We start from the raw sequence: 18,841 nt of genomic DNA on the forward strand, positions 1-18,841 counted from the left end.
CATGGATTCGTGCCCCAGACCGGGAAGATTCCACATGCCGCGGAGCGTCTGGGCCTGTGAGCCATGACCACTGAGCCTGCGCGTCCGGAGCCTGTGCTCCACAACGGGAGAGGCCACAACAGTGAGAGGCCCGCGTACAGCAAAACAAACAAAAAAACAAACAAAAAAAACTGAGCCATATAAAAGCTCTTCCATCTTGCCACTAGAATGTTATAATTCTACAGCTGCAAAATAAAATAAGGCTTATTTTTTCCCTGTTTAATTATATTCCTTACACTTGGGATTTGCCTGAATGTTCTCATTTCACACGGTTTGCATGTCATTTCAATGAACAGTATTTTAGCCCAAAACTCCAAATTGGATTTTATTTAAATTGTAAAACAGATAAATCTTTAAATTGATCTGCAAAAATATGGTGAGGGGGTTCAAGGTGGGGCGGGGGTAGTGACTGGATACGAGGAAACAGACATTTCTAAGGATAGCAGTATGCTGGAAGGAAGTCTTGACTTTTAAAAAATCCCTTTAGAAAGCATTAAAATTAAACATAGGATCTTAAATGTTCTCACCCCAAAAAGAAATGGTAACAATGTGACAAGATTGAGATATTAGCTAATGCCATCGGTGGTAATCATTTTACAATACATAAATGTATCAAATCAACATGTTGTACACTTTAAACTTATACAATGTTATGTGTCAATTATATCTTAATAAAGCTGAGGGGGAAAAGGTAGGCCCAGTTAACAAGATTATCATTCATTCTACCACTGTGATAATAACATGACTTATTACATAATTAGCAAATGTTAAGATGAAAGAAAAACCTATTTTTCAAATAGGTCACTATTTAAAAATAGGTTAAAGAGTATATAGGAGTTCCTTATATTCTTCTTATAATTTTTCTGTAAGTTTAAAATTTTATCAAAATTTTAAAATTTCAATAAAAGGGTTTTACTTTCACTTATTTTCACTAAACTGGTTATTCTCTAGTCAAATTATGGAATTTATTTCTTAAATTCCATAATCTAAACACACAAAGATAGTATACACAAAAATAAAAACTAAAGTAGTAATGTCTTCCATGATTCTGTCATTCTCCAATTTGCAGAAAAACGAGATGGCCTCTTGAAAAGAGGACCTAAAATCCTCCATTGTGAAAACATACAAAGTAGATCAATAGTCAAAATCCTTCCCAAGACACTGAGGGCAACTGTAGATACCTCTGACATCCATTACCTACTTCCCATTTGTGAGCTCAAGACAGGCATCCCTCCAGATACACTGTGCAGGCATTGCATCTTACTACAGAGAGATGATTGGAAACAGTAGCAAAGTAGCTCACTTTAAATTCTCACTCTCTAAATCTTCTTTGCCCTCATGAAACTCCAAATACATTTAAACACACACATATATATATTTCTCCAGATTTTACAGAGGTAATAAATAGCTGATTCTGTCTTTAAAGTTTGCATAAGGGGAAAGACAATGTCATGGACACTTTAGTGTACTCTGGAAAAATAGCAACAATAAAGGCTAACAGTCACTGAATGTTTACTTTATGCTGGAAACCAGCATGATCTAATGTATTTAAAGTTAATGAACTTAAACAAGGAGGTATGTCTCAAGTGGTGAAAACTCCAACAATGAGGGTGAATAACAAGATATGCAGCACAGCACTTAAGTATTTAAAATCAAGAATGCCTGAGTTTAAACCCAGTTCTATTGCTTATGAGCTGCTATTTAACCATTCTGAGCATCAACTGCGTCACCTATCCAACAGCTTGGTTCTAAGAATGAAGATAATAAATGTAAAACACTTAGCTCAGTGCCTTACATCTAGTTAAGTATTAAAAGTTTATGGCTTTTAATATGTCCAAATAAACACAGATAATGTATCTCATTCTGCAATTATATACCTGATACACTTCTTTATCTTTATCTTCTGTGCTACCCTTTTGGTTGAAGTGCATCTATGTGCACAAAATGAGAAGGTATTTTCCCATGAAAGTCACAAAAGGCAGATGGCCTAGACTCGCCTACATTCAATCACTAAGTATTTATATACGTGCCAAGCACATTGCTGAGCTGTGTGGGGAAGGGAAAAAAATTAAGAAATGGGCTAAACCTTCCAGAAAGTTGATGTCTACTTGTGAAGAGGGAAAAAATTATTCATCCAACAAGTATTTAATGCTCATAAAGCCCTGCTAAAGTTTTCAGAAAAACTGAGACAAAACTGATTACATTGAGAATAGTTACATGATAAACTATGCAGAACTCCTCATAAATATGTCAGAATTTTGACAACAGGAAAGATCCATGAGAACTAAATAAGTCAAGGTAGTATTTGCATAGTGGATGTGAATTAGAAGCGGATATGAATTGGATACACCAAAGAGAAAAAATATCCTAGGAACAGGAAACACCATGAAAAAGGCAAGGGGGGGTAAAACTAAGCATGGAATGTGAGAAGGGGGAATGCAGTGCAGGAAAAGAAACTATTTATTACACGCTCATTAAGAGTCCATCCCAATTGTGAGTGCACTGACCAAGTTACAGGCCTTCAGTTAACTTTTTAAAAATGGGAATGGCACAATGAATATAAAGTACGTTGAACAGTTTTGGCACATAGCAGGTTCCATATGTTATTAACTAAAAACATTATCTAACTGGGGAAAAGCATGTACATTATTAGTAGGAAACTTAACTGGAGTAAGTATGGAAAGGATACCCATAATCTAGGCAAAGTAACCTGAACATGGAATCACTGCTGGTTTCTAAAAAGAAGATTAATGTAAAAACTTTTTCTAGGAAGTAATATGTGGGATACTTTGAGAATAAAGATATAAAGACAAGATATGCAAGCTGAATGGCTGGGAGAAGAACACAAGTTTGAAGTGATAACTAGATCAGGTGGCTGCGGTGTTGACAGATGGGTAGCAGGGAACTGCAGAGGCAGGTGTTTAAAAAAAAAAAATTAAAAGGATCCAGAAGGAGAGGAATCAAAGGTGACACTAAGTTTTCTGCCTCAGGCACTGGAACTTTGGCACCACATTAAGAACTAGGATAAATGAGGAAGGGAGTATGTTTGGTAGAGAAAGAATAAAGACAATGGATTTCACTTTGGACCTATTACGTCTGATGCCATGGGAAGACTCAAAAGAAATATTGCAGCAGAGTATTCCACCTCAAAATAGCAGAACTAATCAATATGAATAAAATGGTTTTTTATTGGGTAGGGAAAAATTAGAAAAGAGAGTGGATGCGGGGACTTCCCTGTTGGTGCAGTTGTTAAGATCCACCTGCCAATGCAGGGGACGTGGGTTCAAGCCCTGGTCCGGGAAGATCCCACATGCTGCAGAGCAACTAAGCCCATGCGCCACAACTACTGAGCCTGTGCTCTAGAGCCTGTGAGTCACAACTACTGAGCCCGCATGCTGCAACTACTGAAGCCCACACGCCTAGAGCCTGTGCTCCACAACAAGAGAAGCCATCGCAATAAGCCCATGCACCAAAATGAAGAGTAGCCGCCACTCACCGCAACTAGAGAAAACCCATGCACAGCAATGAAGACCCAACACAACCCCCCCCCCCAAAAAAAAAGAGAGAGAGAGAGAATGCACGCAGATCTGTATACTAAGACACTGGCATTCACATTCATATCCAATAGTTTAAATCTCTGCCACAACTCTTATGTCGCTGTTATGTAAGTATGACCTGGGAATAAAACAAAACTTGAGGATATAAACTTGAACCAAATGTGATCGTTAACAACCACGCAATGGGGCAAGTATTACTTCCTATCTCTACTTCTTCCATATTTCTTCATTTTCTTCTCTTGTTTTTGGACTTGCTCAATTTTTTTCTCTTTCTTCTCCCTACTCTTATTCTATTAATGTGAAATTGAAGGAATAAAACATAAATTCCAGAGGTACTAAACAGAAAAAAATGAAGGGGGAGAAAAACATCCAATGGAGTGATAGAGATAACAAGAGAGATGATTTGTTGAGTGTTTAATGTGTGCCAAGTACTATGCTAAGCCCTTCACAATATTGAGATTAAAGTTGATTTTATGTGAGTAATGAAGTTCAAAACCTAAAAATCATCTGGAATATATTAAGAATATGAGTGTTAAAGTTAGACCCAGATCCATTTTGAATCTCGGCACCTAAACTGCTAAGACTTGATGTCTTCATCCCTATACCTTTTAAGGTTTTTATAAAAATCAAAGGGAAATATATATGTATTTTTAAAATAACAAGCACAGATTTGGCATATGGCAGGCTTTCGATAAATGTTTGTTTCTTCACAGAATTCACAATGTCAACTACATGTTCAGAACCTTCCTAAGCAGTCTGAGAATGTCCCAAGATGATTTAAAATGTAGTTACTCAAAAGGTAGAAATTGAAATCCAAATTAATTTAACAGAACAGAGACCCATTCAGAGTATCCATCTACAGTGGTAGATAACACAGGAACCTAAATTTTTCCATAAACCATAATAACATATGTGTGGTTTTACATCTGAAATATGATGCTTCTTTTGTATGCAGTCGATGGGCTGCTGTTCACATCATGTGAATCTAAATCCAAGAGATCAAAATGGAAATGCCAACACTCAAAGGGTACAAAGTGGATTTACAACCCGATCTGGCTGCTTCTGACCCTCATCTTTGTACACCCCCCAGGGAACACATGACTTTCATCCTTACACACTGGTCAATCACCAGGATGAAATTCTTCAAATCTGAAGTAATCCAAGTGTGAAGTAAAGAAGGTATCTAAATTTTTGTTAGTTACTGTTACTACTGCATAATAAAGGAAAATAACATACAAAATGCTAGAAAACCATAACTAAAAATGTGAATCTGGGGTACAACTCTGGTGAGTTAACTTTCACAAGGTTTAAAAAAGAATCCAGAGAAATGCAGTTCTGGCTCACATGGAACTCTTTCTCCACAGATTTACGCAAGAGGCTTGATAAAACTCCTTCCAGAAGGTAATTGTGGGGGGTGAGAGGGGTGGGAATCAAGTCACAGAGTTCAGGAGATTCAGGCTCCCATAATATCTGTGTAACGTGTTACTTTGCATGACCTCACTAAGAGGCTTTAGGAAAAATACAAAAGCAATTTTAATGCTCTCACTAGATATTGATAATATAAATTCTTGAAAAAGGTCATATTTCAGTAATTAAGGCACAATTAACCATTATCTATTTTATAATTCTTTTTTTTAATAACTCCTTTAGGTTATTGGAGCACTTTTTTTTTTTAATTTAAATTCATTTATTTATTTTTGGCTGTGTTGGGTCTTCGTTTCTGTGCGAGGGCTTTCTCCAGTTGCGGCGAGTGGGGGCCACTCTTCATCGCGGTGCGTGGGCCTCTCACTGTCGTGGCCCCCTAGTTGCGGAGCACAGGCTCCAGACGCGCACGCTCAGTAGCTGTAGCTCACGGGCCTAGTTGCTCCGTGGCATGTGGGATCCTCCCAGACCAGGGCTCGAACCCATGTCCCCTCCATTGGCAGGCAGATTCTCAACCACTGCGCCACCAGGGAAGCCCCTATTTTATAATTCTTAATCATTACCTAAACCTTGGGTTTAGACAACTTATTTTTATAGATATTGGTCCATTTTTAAATTCAAAAATAATCACCAGCTATTTCACTTATTTTTCGCAGCAGAGAAGCAAATCTGATATTGGGTAAAACTTTACAATACTGCATTTACTGGGTAGACACACTTTAACTGTGGGTGTGTTACATTAAACCTGGCAGTTAAGCTTGCTGTTGCTTTTCTTTTGCTATTTCAAGCGGTTCTAATAAACAGCCACAAGGGAGTGCTCATAAATCGCTCAAAAGTAATGGCTAGAAATGTTTTTATGTGGTTAGAAGAATGATTATCCAAACATGTTTGGTTTTTTTTTTTCTCCAAGTACACATGAATTATTATTTTCTATAGACCGTGAATTTTCAAGTGCTGTCCTATAGGAATTTTCAATGCTTGCTTTTCACTGCTGAGAACCTTACCATAACTTGTTTGTCCAAGGAAGTGAGTAGTGATAGAATAAAACAAATCTGAAAAGTAATTCTTCTTACACTTTTACTTTCTCTCCCCCCTCCACGTTTTGGTTAAGCTTGAGTGTTGTTGGTACCAGTCACAGATCATCACAAATCAATGATTATAGTGTCTCACCAGGATGTAAGATTACAATTTCGTACCTCAAACTATCAAAGCTCTGAAAGACTCCAGGTTTTGAAGAGAAGATTTAATGATTTTCTGCAGTGCTATCAAAAGCAACTGTTTGAGAAGGCTACAACAGAACAAGTTATTTACAGAAATAAAACATGGATGATGTAGCTCACTGCAAAAACAATTTCCTGTTGAGATGTCTATTATAGCCAATCCACGTAGAGGGGAAAGATCACAAAGGTATGTAATAATGAGTAGAGTGAACACAATCAATGTGGAAGACACCTATAAATAGTCTCTGAGGTAAGACTGGATCATTTTCCCGTTGGTATTTGCAACTGGAAAATCAGATCAGAATCCTAATTTGTGATTACAGGCAAGTATCTCTCCTCTGCGTGTTCCAACCCCCATCCTATTGCCCCCTCCTTTTAGATGAAGTTCTGGCAAGTGGTCTAGGGACAGCCCGAGGCTCACGCTGAGACCAGTCAAGTTAACTCTCCACTACCTCACAAGAGTCAGTCCTCTAAGTCAGCAAACTCACAGCTCTTCTAAACTAGAACTCAAAACCCAAATCTCACAGGAAGTGTGAAGGATAGACATATGAACAAGACTTTCACATAATAAGTACTATGACGTTAAAACTAAATGCATTTTACTTTATATCCTTTAATGTGAGCAGCAAAGTACTCTGAAAAACCATGTCTTCATCTTTAAAACAAAATGTAAGATTATCTGGGTACCACAGTAATCCATTTAATTCCTCCTTGAACGTCACTTATTACTTCAATATTGGATGTTTTGATTCTATTAAGTCGGTGTTCCATTATGAATCCTCCTTCAATGGACCTCATCTATTTAGATCCAACTCACTTATATTTAATATTAGTTTCATCTTTACTTTTACCAGTAATAATACTTTTCTTATAGGAATATACTTAGGAAAGGAAATTTAAGTTTTTGGAGAATGGTGCTATATGAATCCCATCTTTTATTTCAGAAAATAAGTAGAAGTACACTCTCCAGGAGAGTGCATGGATTTGTATTTAATTCTTGAATATTCCCATGAAAACTGTGCAATCTCAGTCAATTTACTCAGACTCTCCATGTCTGTTTCCCTTTCTACAGAATAAAGATGATAACATGCCTTTATCTCATAGCCTGTTTACAAAGATTTTTACATTTTATGTATAATGATCGTAAGAGCTTATTAATACAAAGTTGTACTTGCTTCCTGCTAAATTCATTCTTTTTGAGTAGGTCGATTGTAATGAAATATCACTTTTTAAAATGACTTAGGATGTTGCTACTGGAGTTTTATATAAAAGAGTGAAATCGCACCAGCACATACTGGATGTCAAGGCTTCTTAAATGGAACACACTGGTTCCTAGGCCAAATAGCAAGCAGTCCTCTCTGCTTCCAGAACTTACGACTGTCCCGAATATAACTCAAAGTAAAGTTAACTCTTTTTTAATAAAACCATCTATACTTATAAGATGAGGGAGCAGAAGAGCATTCATCCAAGAAGAAACTGACCATTTTCATAGAATCTAGCTGAGAAAGGAGGGGAGAGAGGAGGGGTAAATTGCAAAATTTCATACAACCCACTGTGATCTGATAATGTCATTAACTCTAGGTTGTACCAAATGAAATTCTCTGAATACTGAGTTATTTGGGCTAGAAAGGTAAGTTATTTTTCTTAGATTTTTTTGTCACTCTTAAACTACTTTTGCTTTATCTCTTCTTACCCAGCAATCACTAATGGGAGGTTGAACTAAGAATACTTTTACAGCATTCAAGCGTTGTGGAAAACATTTGTAAACAGCAGATCTAACCATAACATACTGCCTCCTCACAAACTTGTGTCTACTTATTGCCATCCTGATTACTACATTTATAACTATAATAACGGAGGCTTTAAAAAAAAAACAGCAAAAGAGAAGGTCAAACTATATTTCAGCTGTAAATAACAAGAGATGTGAAGAGTCAAATTAAAACAGACATCTTAAAAACCAGTTAAGGGCGTCCCTGGTGGCAGTGGTTGAGGGTCCGCCTGCCGATGCAGTGGACACAGGTACGTGCCCCGGTCCAGGAAGATCCCACATGCCGCGGAGCGGCTTGGCCCGTGAGCCATGGCCACTGAGCCTGCGTGTCCAGAGCCTGTGCTCCGCAACGGGAGAGGCCACAACAGTGAGAGGCCCGCATACCGCAAAAAAAAAAAAAACAGTTAAAACAGTTACTCCAAACATCCTGCACATACCTTCATTGTAACAAATACTTTTCTTTTGATTTTGACCAAAAAGTATGCATTTAGGAAAACACTTTTATAGACTATATGGCTGCATTACCTCAAAGGTCATACAAGGAAAATGTTGAGGTTAAATCTACCTTTGAGAACACAGGCTCCAAATAATATAAGAAATGCTGCAACCTCAGCTGTTTCAACGTGTTATATAACTGCTCCTCCTTCTGACTAGGTAAAAACATCATGCAAAGAAACTGGTGAAGTTACTTCTGCCAGTCCTCTACCTTTGGACATTCTCAGGAAACCTCAGGATCTCCTGAACTTGCACACCTCTGGTGGCATTGCTATTAGATTCCAGTGATGCCCTATGGTTGTTAACCCTATAGGAGATGGCCAAAGATTTTCCTGTAACACAGCTGTCCCATGTATATCAGTGTCCTTGTGCTGATGGGAATATAGCTCCTCCCCTCTCCCCCACTTTAAAAATCAGAAACCCTGTATATCCTGAGCTGAGACAACTATAGCCACAGTGAAGATTTTTTTCTTCCAGGTTTATCCCCGAGCTTAGAGGGGTCAAAGTGGCTTTATGTGTGAGGGCAGGAGGAGGGAGCTTCAACAAATTGATAATTTATGTAATCAGTGTTTATCACCTCCTCCTCTTTTAATACTGCTTCTTCTTGCTAATTTTCCTCTACCCTTCTCAGGATTCACTACTAAAAATATCCTTGGAGAGAGAAATTAGAATCATGCATCTTTTGAAAATTCTTCATTTGTGAATTTAAGCAAACTTCTAAGAGTCTTTGCAAGTTTATAAAAGAAATGAAAATTCATTAAATAAATTCACAGTCACAGTTAATTTACAGCAATTACGTTTTAGTAGCTAGATGTTAATGTATTTTAATCATAATTGCTCAATATTTACGTAATAGCAGATTGCTAAAACCTTAAGGCAGATTTAAGATATCCCAGTGTATATGCAATTTCTTAAATTTCTTATTGCAGCTTTGCAATAACAGGAGGGCTGGAAGACAAAGGAGGAGGGGGGTGAGGAGAGAAGGGAGGAAGGAGTTTTACACAGGATAAAGATGCATACAAACAAAGCCGAGACTGACCTAAACAAAACAAGGAGTGATTGAGAAAGATTAGGACTTTGGGCTGCGGGCCAGTGCTGTGCTGGAGCGAGCGCACGGGGCAGGCTCACAGTGGCTCCCAGGATCCATTACGTGGCATCTCTTCCCAACCTGCATTCAGCAACTTGGGCCGAAATCATCTGAGGTGAAGATTTCTACACCATGGAAATCAGCAAGCATTACAAATCAGGGTTTTTTATACACATGTACACACACCCCTACCTGAGTGCTGGCAGTTAACTTTTTCCCAGCACATCACAGCTTAGAGCTAAACATGTAGTTTGAAGGCACCAATACTGAACCATAAACAATGGCAAAGAGTGCTAACTATACAAGATTCCTTTTATCTAGTTATTAAAGCATCTCTTTAAAACATGTATATGTGGACTTATAAGATTTCCAATTTAGTATGTCTTTCTCAATACCTAAAAGACTGAACTCATTTGTACTTCTTTACACTTAAACTTACTTTTACACAAAGCAAGGCTTTTGCATTTCCTGGCTTCCACAGCGACACCTTGAACAAACTTCTACTATAGCAATGATGACAAACAGTTTACACTTCCCAAGTTTCTCTGAGTGACAGCAGGTTTCTGTAGTGCTGGCTTGAGAAGATTCTGAAGCTGAACCTGGGCACTGAAGGATGATCAAAAAATGCTGGCTATAAACATCTCCTGCTAACAAGAGTGGCAGTACTCATGCTGCAGGTTATTTATATATCTATCTTTCCAGCCCTGTAAAGGTAGAGATAATGTCTTATTGATTTTTTAATAGTCATTGCCCAGCAAAGTGCTTTGACATAGTGGAAACTCAACATACTACTGCTAAATTGATGAATAAACTTATTTCTGGTAACGTAATTGGTACCTGCAATGAGCTGCTGTAACAAATACTGTTCCTCATAATATTACTAAGGATGACAACCTACCTATAGGAAACTAAATGTTTTTGAAAATAAGAGAAGTATTTCTATAAAATGTATTCTGATATATGCTGTGTAATATAGGTAGTAATCTATAACTATATGGGTAGCAATCTGAAGCTAAGCTCATCACTATTATCTTTAGAAAAAAATTCAGTCACGGGGCTTCCCTGGTGGAGCAGTGGTTGAGAGTCTGCCTGCCGATGCAGGGGACACGGGTTCGTGCCCCGGTCCGGGAAGATCCCACATGCCACGAAGCGTATAGGCCTGTGAGCCATGGCCACTAGGCCTGCACGTCCGGAGCCTGTGCTCCGCAACGGGAGAGGCCACAACAGTGTGAGGCCCACGTAATGCAAAAACAAAAAAACAAAACAAAACAAAAAAATTCAGTCACGGAAAAACAAATAACTATTAACTTAGAATGACTTCTTATATTCACACAAGGTTCTTTACTTATAAATTAGTTTTGCAAAGAAAAAAAAATGCAACACTGTACTTCAAATCGAAACACCACAGAGGGCAGATTAGTATCATACAAACTGCCATAGTGGGCTAAAACGGAAAGCGCAGTAACTCCTCAAAAATAAGAGATGCAAATCACCTTCCAAATTCTTCCTACTCCTCCTTCCTTAAGGCTGGTTACACTGTTGTGATGAACTGAAAACTTGAGAAAGAAAACCATATGGCTCTGTTAGGTTTTAGCTGGAAACCAGGACAGGGGTTTGAGCGGGGGAGTATGTTACAGAACACAGGCTGAAAGCATAGAGGAGAAAAGCAAACCGGTCACTCCCATCAGGTAAATGCGGAAATGGATTCTAGAGCACACACATAACAGTAATTCGTGAACACTTACCATGGGCCAAGGGAGTTCTCCTTCAGTCCTCCCAACAGCTCCATAAAAAAGTAAATACTATTATTATTATTCCCATTTCATAGTGAAGGAAACTGAGACCCAAAGAGGATAAGTAACTCGCCCAAGGTCACAAATGGCTGGTAGGTGGCAAGGCCACACCATGAACCCAAGCAGTCTGACTCTAGAGTTGGTATTTCTAACGACTCTACTATATATACCACATTATACATTCTCAGACAATAAGAATATACTGCAGGACCAAAATTAAGTCTTGCCCCCAAATAAAGTTACATGAAATATGAGTAAGGCTGTCATTAAAGAAAGGAAAAAACAAACAAAAAAGAGCTATAGTGTTAGAGCAATGAGATGATTATTTTCCTATTTTCTAATTTCTAAACTCTGAAATGTATATTATTTTCACTATTACAAATCTTTTTTGGAAAACGATAAACACATTTTATTGCATCCCCAAACAGTTTCAGTATTGTGCTGATGTCATATTTATGTGTGTGATAAAAGGTCAAGCTAAGTTCAATAATAATGATTTTCCTGGCTCATGAAATGCTAAGTTGTAATAATGTAACACTGAGGTAAGCATCAGCATAGACGGAGGGAAGATTAGGAAGAGATTTCTGCAATTATTAACTTAAAATAGGAGCATTTCCCCCACAGAATTCTATCCAACTAAAGTTTGGGAAATGAGAAAAAAGGGGTATTCTTTCAGAAACATAACCATAATAGGACTGCCTTTTCCTAGCTCACTTTCCCTGGTACAACACTTACTTGGGATGTTTATGTCACATACTATCTTGATATAAATAAACACAGGAAATACTGTAATTGGGACTTGAAGAGTTAAGAAAAAACAGCACCAGAAGCTAACACACACACAGTATATCTTTCCTATAAACTACCCCTGTAGCAACTGCTTGAATGTGACTATTTTAAGGATCTCTGGGGGCTGGGGGAAGAGAAAATAATCTTCTGAAATAAATAATTCCTTAATTGAAAAAAACAACAAATTGAATCACAGTGCTGTTAAAAATAAAACCAGAAAAAATTGATTAAAAGAGAAAACTTCAGAGCTTTAATACAGAATTACAGAAGTCCATGAGTACCCAAAAGTTATCTAAGTCCTACAATTTAGCAAACAAGAGATATGATTTATTTTGCAAACATTTTCTTTTAAACTTTCCCAGGCATTTGAGCACAGGCTCTTAGTCATAGCTAAGAATTACTTCCCAAATAAGTTCCATATGTTATAACTCTCCTTCCTGGTCTTTTCCAAAGCCAGATCTGGTCATAAACTATGAGCTAGTTTACCACACTGTACAGCTGTCAAAAACTTTTCTTACCCAATGAAGTAAAGAACCTCATTCAGCCCTTTCTGTGAGGTCTTATATCATGTGAAATACGAGGACTATGTCAATACTAGAGAAATTCCCTTTACAACACACGGAAAATATAAAAAAAAAAATACACTTTTCCTTATCTGTGAAAAGTATGTCCCAATAGAATACACCGTCATTTAATAAATCATTAACATCTGACCTCTCTGGGGCTTACCCTCAGGCTATGGCTTGAATTACATTCGGTTCATAGAACTGGGTAAAAGGATGTTTAAGATTCTTTTCCAGAAAATAAAGCTTGAAACTACTTTCCTTCCTGACAGCAGCAGACAGCCTGAGACCTTCAGACTCTAGAGCATTTAAGATGACACGCAGAACCTGATACAATGCAAAGCAGTAATGCTATGTTATGAGACACCTGAAAAAGGTATGGGAAAAAATCTCTTGCTTCTCTCTTTTTCTGCTTCCTTTTAAAAAATTAAGAGATACTATACTTAGTGGAGAACAAAAGTTTGCACCTCAGATGCCCAGTTTACACAAACAAGAAGACTGATGCTGCTGGTAAAACCCTACTTCTTATCTCAACATTACCCAGATTCCCAAACAGAAGCCCGATAGGACAATCCCCGTCACTTTGACTGCTGACAATAACATACTGTTTGTAAATTTCTGCTTCTAGTAATTACTAACATATTCTAGTATACGACCAGAGTTAAGGCATATTTTAATTAATCTAAAAATTAATGAATCTGAAAATGTTGGATGAGAAAATGCACTGTCAAATAATTCAGGAATTCTAATAAAGCTGGACTATATATTACAACTATCAAAAGAAAAATAGCTTTGCATATACCAACGTAAAGACACCAAGCTAATGAAATCAGTACCCGAAAACTTCCACCCCATCCCTACTAAGCATATCGTCATGAGATCATCTAGGTGTATCTTTAGGTCATCTTCAATGGCCTTTTGACCTCATCAGCTTTCAAGAATTCCCTTGCAGAGTAAAAGAAGCAAAGACAGACTCAACTAACTTACCTTTATCTTACATTTCAAGATAAGAGAAAACTCTACATCCTATCCATGGGTGACCTAACGTAGTTTCATGCCTCAAATATTACAAGAAGAGATGGCTTATACATCTTGTCTCCAGCCCAGACATTTCTGCTAAGCTCCCTATCTGTAAACCAAGCGTCTGTCCCATTCCCATAGGCACCTCAAAAACACACCCCCAACACAGGGCCCAACCTTCTCTACTCTCTCGATTTGTCTCCTCTCAGTGAATGGCACCAAATTCAGCCAGCTGCCCCATCATCCTAGCCTGCAGCCTCTTCACCTTCCACATCCAATCCATGGTCTCCCCATGGCCTCAGTACATATCCCACCACCTCTTCCCAAGATTACAGCAATATCCACCTTACACATCTCTCAGCACCCAGTATCGAAATCCACTCATTTTTAATTTTCCACACAGCTGCCAGAATAGTCTCTATAAATTAAAAAAGAGTATGTCAATCCCCAACTTTTATCATCTCTCCACAACCTTCAATATAAAAGACCTTTCTTTAGCCCACTATCCCAAGATACTTAATGAAGGGGCCTCTCCCAAGCTCCTGATAACCTTTTCTGTGGCCACTCCCCCATGGGAAGTCTTCTCTTTCCCACACTTACAAGCCCTCGATCACACTGTGACCTTTTCGAAAGTTATCTTTCCCTAGTTCACTTGTTCCATTCACTATCTAAATGTCTCTTAGGTATACTTTAAACCTCAGCCCGAGTGTCACATCCTTGGTAAGCTTTCACTAATATTCCAAGTGTAAGGTGTTTTGTTTTGTTTTTTATTGAAGTACAGTTGATTTACAATGTTGTGTAAGTTTCAGGTATATAGCACAGTGATTCAATTATACACACACACACACATATATATTCTTTTTCAGATTCTTTTCCCTCTAAGTAATTACAAAATACTGAGTATAGTTCCCAGTGCTATATAGTAGGTCCTTGTTGGTTATCTATTTTATATACAGGAGCGTGTTTATGTTAATCCCAAGCTCCTAATTTATTCCCTCCCTTCCCCTTTGGTAACCATAAGTTTGTTTTCTATGTCTGTGGGTCTATTTCTGTTTTGTAAATAAGTTCATTTGTATCATTTTTTTAGATTACACATACAAGCAATATCATATGACATTTGTCTTTCTCTGCCTAGCTTACTTAACTTAGTATGATCATCTCTAGGTCCAACCATGTTGCTGCAAATGGCATTCTTTCATTCTTTTTTACGGCTGAGTATTATTCCATTGTATATTTTAAGGGCCTTCTTCAAACTCCCACAGGACTGGGATCATACCACTATCTCAGCGGACCACATAACACTTCAGGCCACCCTGTGCCAGTCTGTCTTCCCAACCAAATTATGAGTATTTCTGAGGAAATGCCTGTGCCTCCCGCTTTCACTTGTGTATCCTCGAGATCCTAGAGTAGTATCTGACGCATACTGTTACAGGCCAAAAAACATTTCTTGGTACAAGCCCACTGGGGTGGGGAAGCAGGTGGGGAAAGGAGCTAGAAATTAGAGAACAGAAAACGCCAAGATCAAACTGAAGTAAGATGAACAATGCTGGACTTTGCATTCATGCAAACTAAATGTCATTTTCCTATTCATATACTAGTTTCGGTCTCAAATAATAGTCCATTCATTCATAGACTAGTTGAGTGTGAAGTGTTCTGAAACCACTGAAGAAGGGGAAAATGGAAGTATATGGATATCAATATTAAGGACCCCCCACCTTTGTCTCTTTGGGGACAAACGAGGATTTTAACAGATAATGAAGGTAGCCTACCTTCTACTTGGGCATGCCAGATTATAGATATTTTCACTATATATGCAATCAAAGGCTCATCACATCAGTAAATTTTCATTTCTACCTTTAAAAGGTGAATGGATAAGATTAACTTCTGTAACTTATTCTGATTCTTTATTTACTCTAGTTACCATTTTGGAAATAAATCTTGAATAAGTGCTGGGGATAGGGGAGGGAGAACAGGCAAGCTGAATGCTATTTGGCAAACCAAGCTATCCCTAGATGTTTCTTAGGGATGAATAAGCAATGCCTGCTGTCTTATCACTGGAAGATGCCTTGCTACCCTGTGCCAAAACTTCAATTAGGCTTATCAACACCCTTGAAAGAATGAGGAATGAAAAACAGAGCTTCTTGCAGCCTTTGAGCTTACCAGCCAGGGAGCACACTATATCAGTAAGGTACTAAATTACATTACTGTGTTACAGTTAGAGCACTTAGGCCAAAAGGCAAAAATAAGGGCAAGCTAAGTCAAATTGTGAAGTGGATAAAATTTGTTTTCAGAAACTTCTACCTCTTCAGTTGCCACTACAGAGGCTTTATTTGGCCTTTATTCCAGTGTGTTTATTCAGGTCACACACCACCACCCCCTTTCTCTCCCACTTGAGCCCCTCACCGAAGACTATACTCCCAGGGAACCTGATAAATATTTCCAACCATTACCGCACTCGTTGGCCCATCAACAAAGTCTCATTACTTCTATGGCTTCTTTCATTAAGACCTTTCTCTATGCTTCCTAACAACAAGTAAATCTTACTCACTGAGAAGTGCTAATCTTCTTCTTGTACTCTGAAAGCTATCTGCCCTTGGGAAATGTAAGACAGCATGACAATCCAATGGTGGGGATTTCAATGCCATGGATGGTCCATTGAGAATTGGGCCGATGAAAAAATAGTTGCCTTCTATATATACAAGTGTGGCAAAACATGAATAGGCTGTGTCCAAAATAATGACAACTTTATTGCAGACTAGGCTAATTTCCAGATAACCTGGTAATAATGCTTCCCTTCTTGGTTTACATATATAGATGATAGTGAATATAGGATTAACAGGTACATACCCAATGAAGCTTATTGTCCAACCAGAAGCAACATATAAACTATTCTTCATAACTTTTCAGGTGAGAATTTACAATTAATCACAAATGAATTGCTTGTAAACCAAACCTAGAAGTTTCTGATGATTTAGTTTAAAATACTTCAATCATTAGGCTGTAATTCATGACTTAATATCTGAACTCAAATGGTTTTCAAGCAAATATTTACTATGAAATACAAAGGCCCTGCTCTTATGATATTATTATATTATAATTCAGAATGACAGACAAATAAACAAAATAATAATTAAGATAAAATCAGATAATGATAGAAGCCAGGAAGAAAACTTAAAAAGTTGAGTGACAGAAAATTATGGCACTGGAGATATGAATTTAAACTGAGTGGTAAGTAAGCAAAAGACTCAATGAAGAGGCGCCTTGGGACTAAGGCATGAATTACAGTAACTACTCACCCCCTAACTTCTACTCAAAGATCTAGAAAAAGAGTTCCAGGCAGGGAGAACAGCAAGCACAAACATCCTAAAGCAGAAGTGTGCTTGATATGTTGATAGAAGGAGAAGACCAGCATGACTAAAGCATAGGAGAAGGCAACAGAGAATGGTCTGAGATTAAAGCAGAGTCCAGAACATGCAAGGCCATGAAAAACACAGTATGAAATTTTAATTTTATTCTATATTAGCTATCACAGAAATACAGAATGTGATAAAATGACAAGGGATGCAAATTATATTCTAAATAGAATTCCCGTTTGTACTATTACATGCCATTACTATCGATGAAAGTATTGTACCTCTTGGGGTTTTTAAAACTACTGTCACTGCAAAGAAGACTGAAATCCACTGAGAGTTGAAGGGAAATTCTGCCCCTAAATTGAACTCAACTCCTGCACAAACCAAAATGCAACAACAACAACAAAAAACTATGGAAAAACCCTTTGGTATTAACTGCCAAGAACTTCCCATCAAATAAACCCAAATACTCATAGCTTTTATCTATGACTACACAGACAAGGTTAAAGCAATTGCTTCCTAACGTGAAAGAAAGGGGATTTTTGTATCTGAATTAAACTGAGTGGTGACCTCCATTTATCACATTCAATGTTATTTAATTATAAAGTACATGTCTGTATACACAAAAGTGTATACGTCTTGATTTGTCAAGAGACTATATTTCATGGCACATCTACAAATTGAATCTGTTTTTCACATGTCAAGGTTAAAGTAGATTGAAAATAATCTAGAGCTAAGGGGCAGCACTGAGATAATCATACCTACTGTTGTCCCTTTTAGAAGGAGATTTAAGCCCTAAGAGGTTAAAACTGAACAAATATTTAATAGTATTGAATAGATCCAAGAATAACACAGTGCCTTTTTCCCATTGAACTCAAATGAACTCATGTCTGTCCTCACCCAGTGATCACTTATTAACATCTTAAATACAAATCTGGGGATAATTTTAAACTCTATTCTACATTATCAAGAAGCAATTAGGTACCTTATCAGAGATAGACAGCTTTACACAAAAATATTAGAATCCTAAAAGACAAATGCTTCAGCTACCCTGCTTTAAAATAATTCCCCTTCTTTTTTTAAAATTTTTTTATTAAACCATTCCAATTGGCAGCATATGATCGAGAGAGAGAGAAAAAGAAAGAGGGAGAGAGAGAGAGAGAAAGGTGATCCAGGTCATATTTTCTCTTCTTGACAAGTTCTAAACTCAACTTACTTAGTCAAAGAAGTTTTCAGAAATTTGCATTAAATATTAAATGTTTAGTATTATTATTAGCATTATAAAGATAGATAATTCCAATGTATATACTTTATTTATTGAATATCAAAGCCCCTCTATTAGTTGTGAAAAAAGTGGGAAGTCTTGAGCGGTCTCTTGAGCCACCCATGGGAAGAAATGCTCAAGAGGTAGATGAACATTTTTAAACCCGGTCTCCGCTTTGAAAATCCCTGCACTAGAAAGACACTGTTACTGACAGAAGTGTGACAGCAGCCTCCAATGAGCTGAGACAAAGAACAAAGGGACAACAGCTTTGTGACAGTTCTTTGCAAGGGCTGCATGTCTGTTTTCCAGGAAATGTAAGAAACATTTAACTATTTTAAGAGATTGTGGAGGGCATGTTTAACGCATGCATTCAATATGCGCTTTCAGAAGTTCTTTCCTCCTTTCTAACACTGTTACTTCATAACTTAACAATGTAAAATTTAAATTTACAAATTTAAAATTAGTTCATAT

General features: G+C 37.5%; 1 protein-coding gene across 1 annotated transcript in view; it reads right to left on the reverse strand.

The window, feature by feature from the left end:
• Positions 1-18,841, reverse strand: part of ARHGAP42 (Rho GTPase activating protein 42) — a gene marked incomplete at its 5' end in the record, with an annotated part of 286,720 nt that overhangs the window by 132,657 nt on the left and 135,222 nt on the right. The gene's annotated exons all lie outside the window — the stretch shown is intronic.

Source organism: Grampus griseus, assembly GCF_964374135.1.
Source record: "Grampus griseus genome assembly, chromosome: 8".
NCBI lineage: Eukaryota > Metazoa > Chordata > Mammalia > Artiodactyla > Delphinidae > Grampus > Grampus griseus.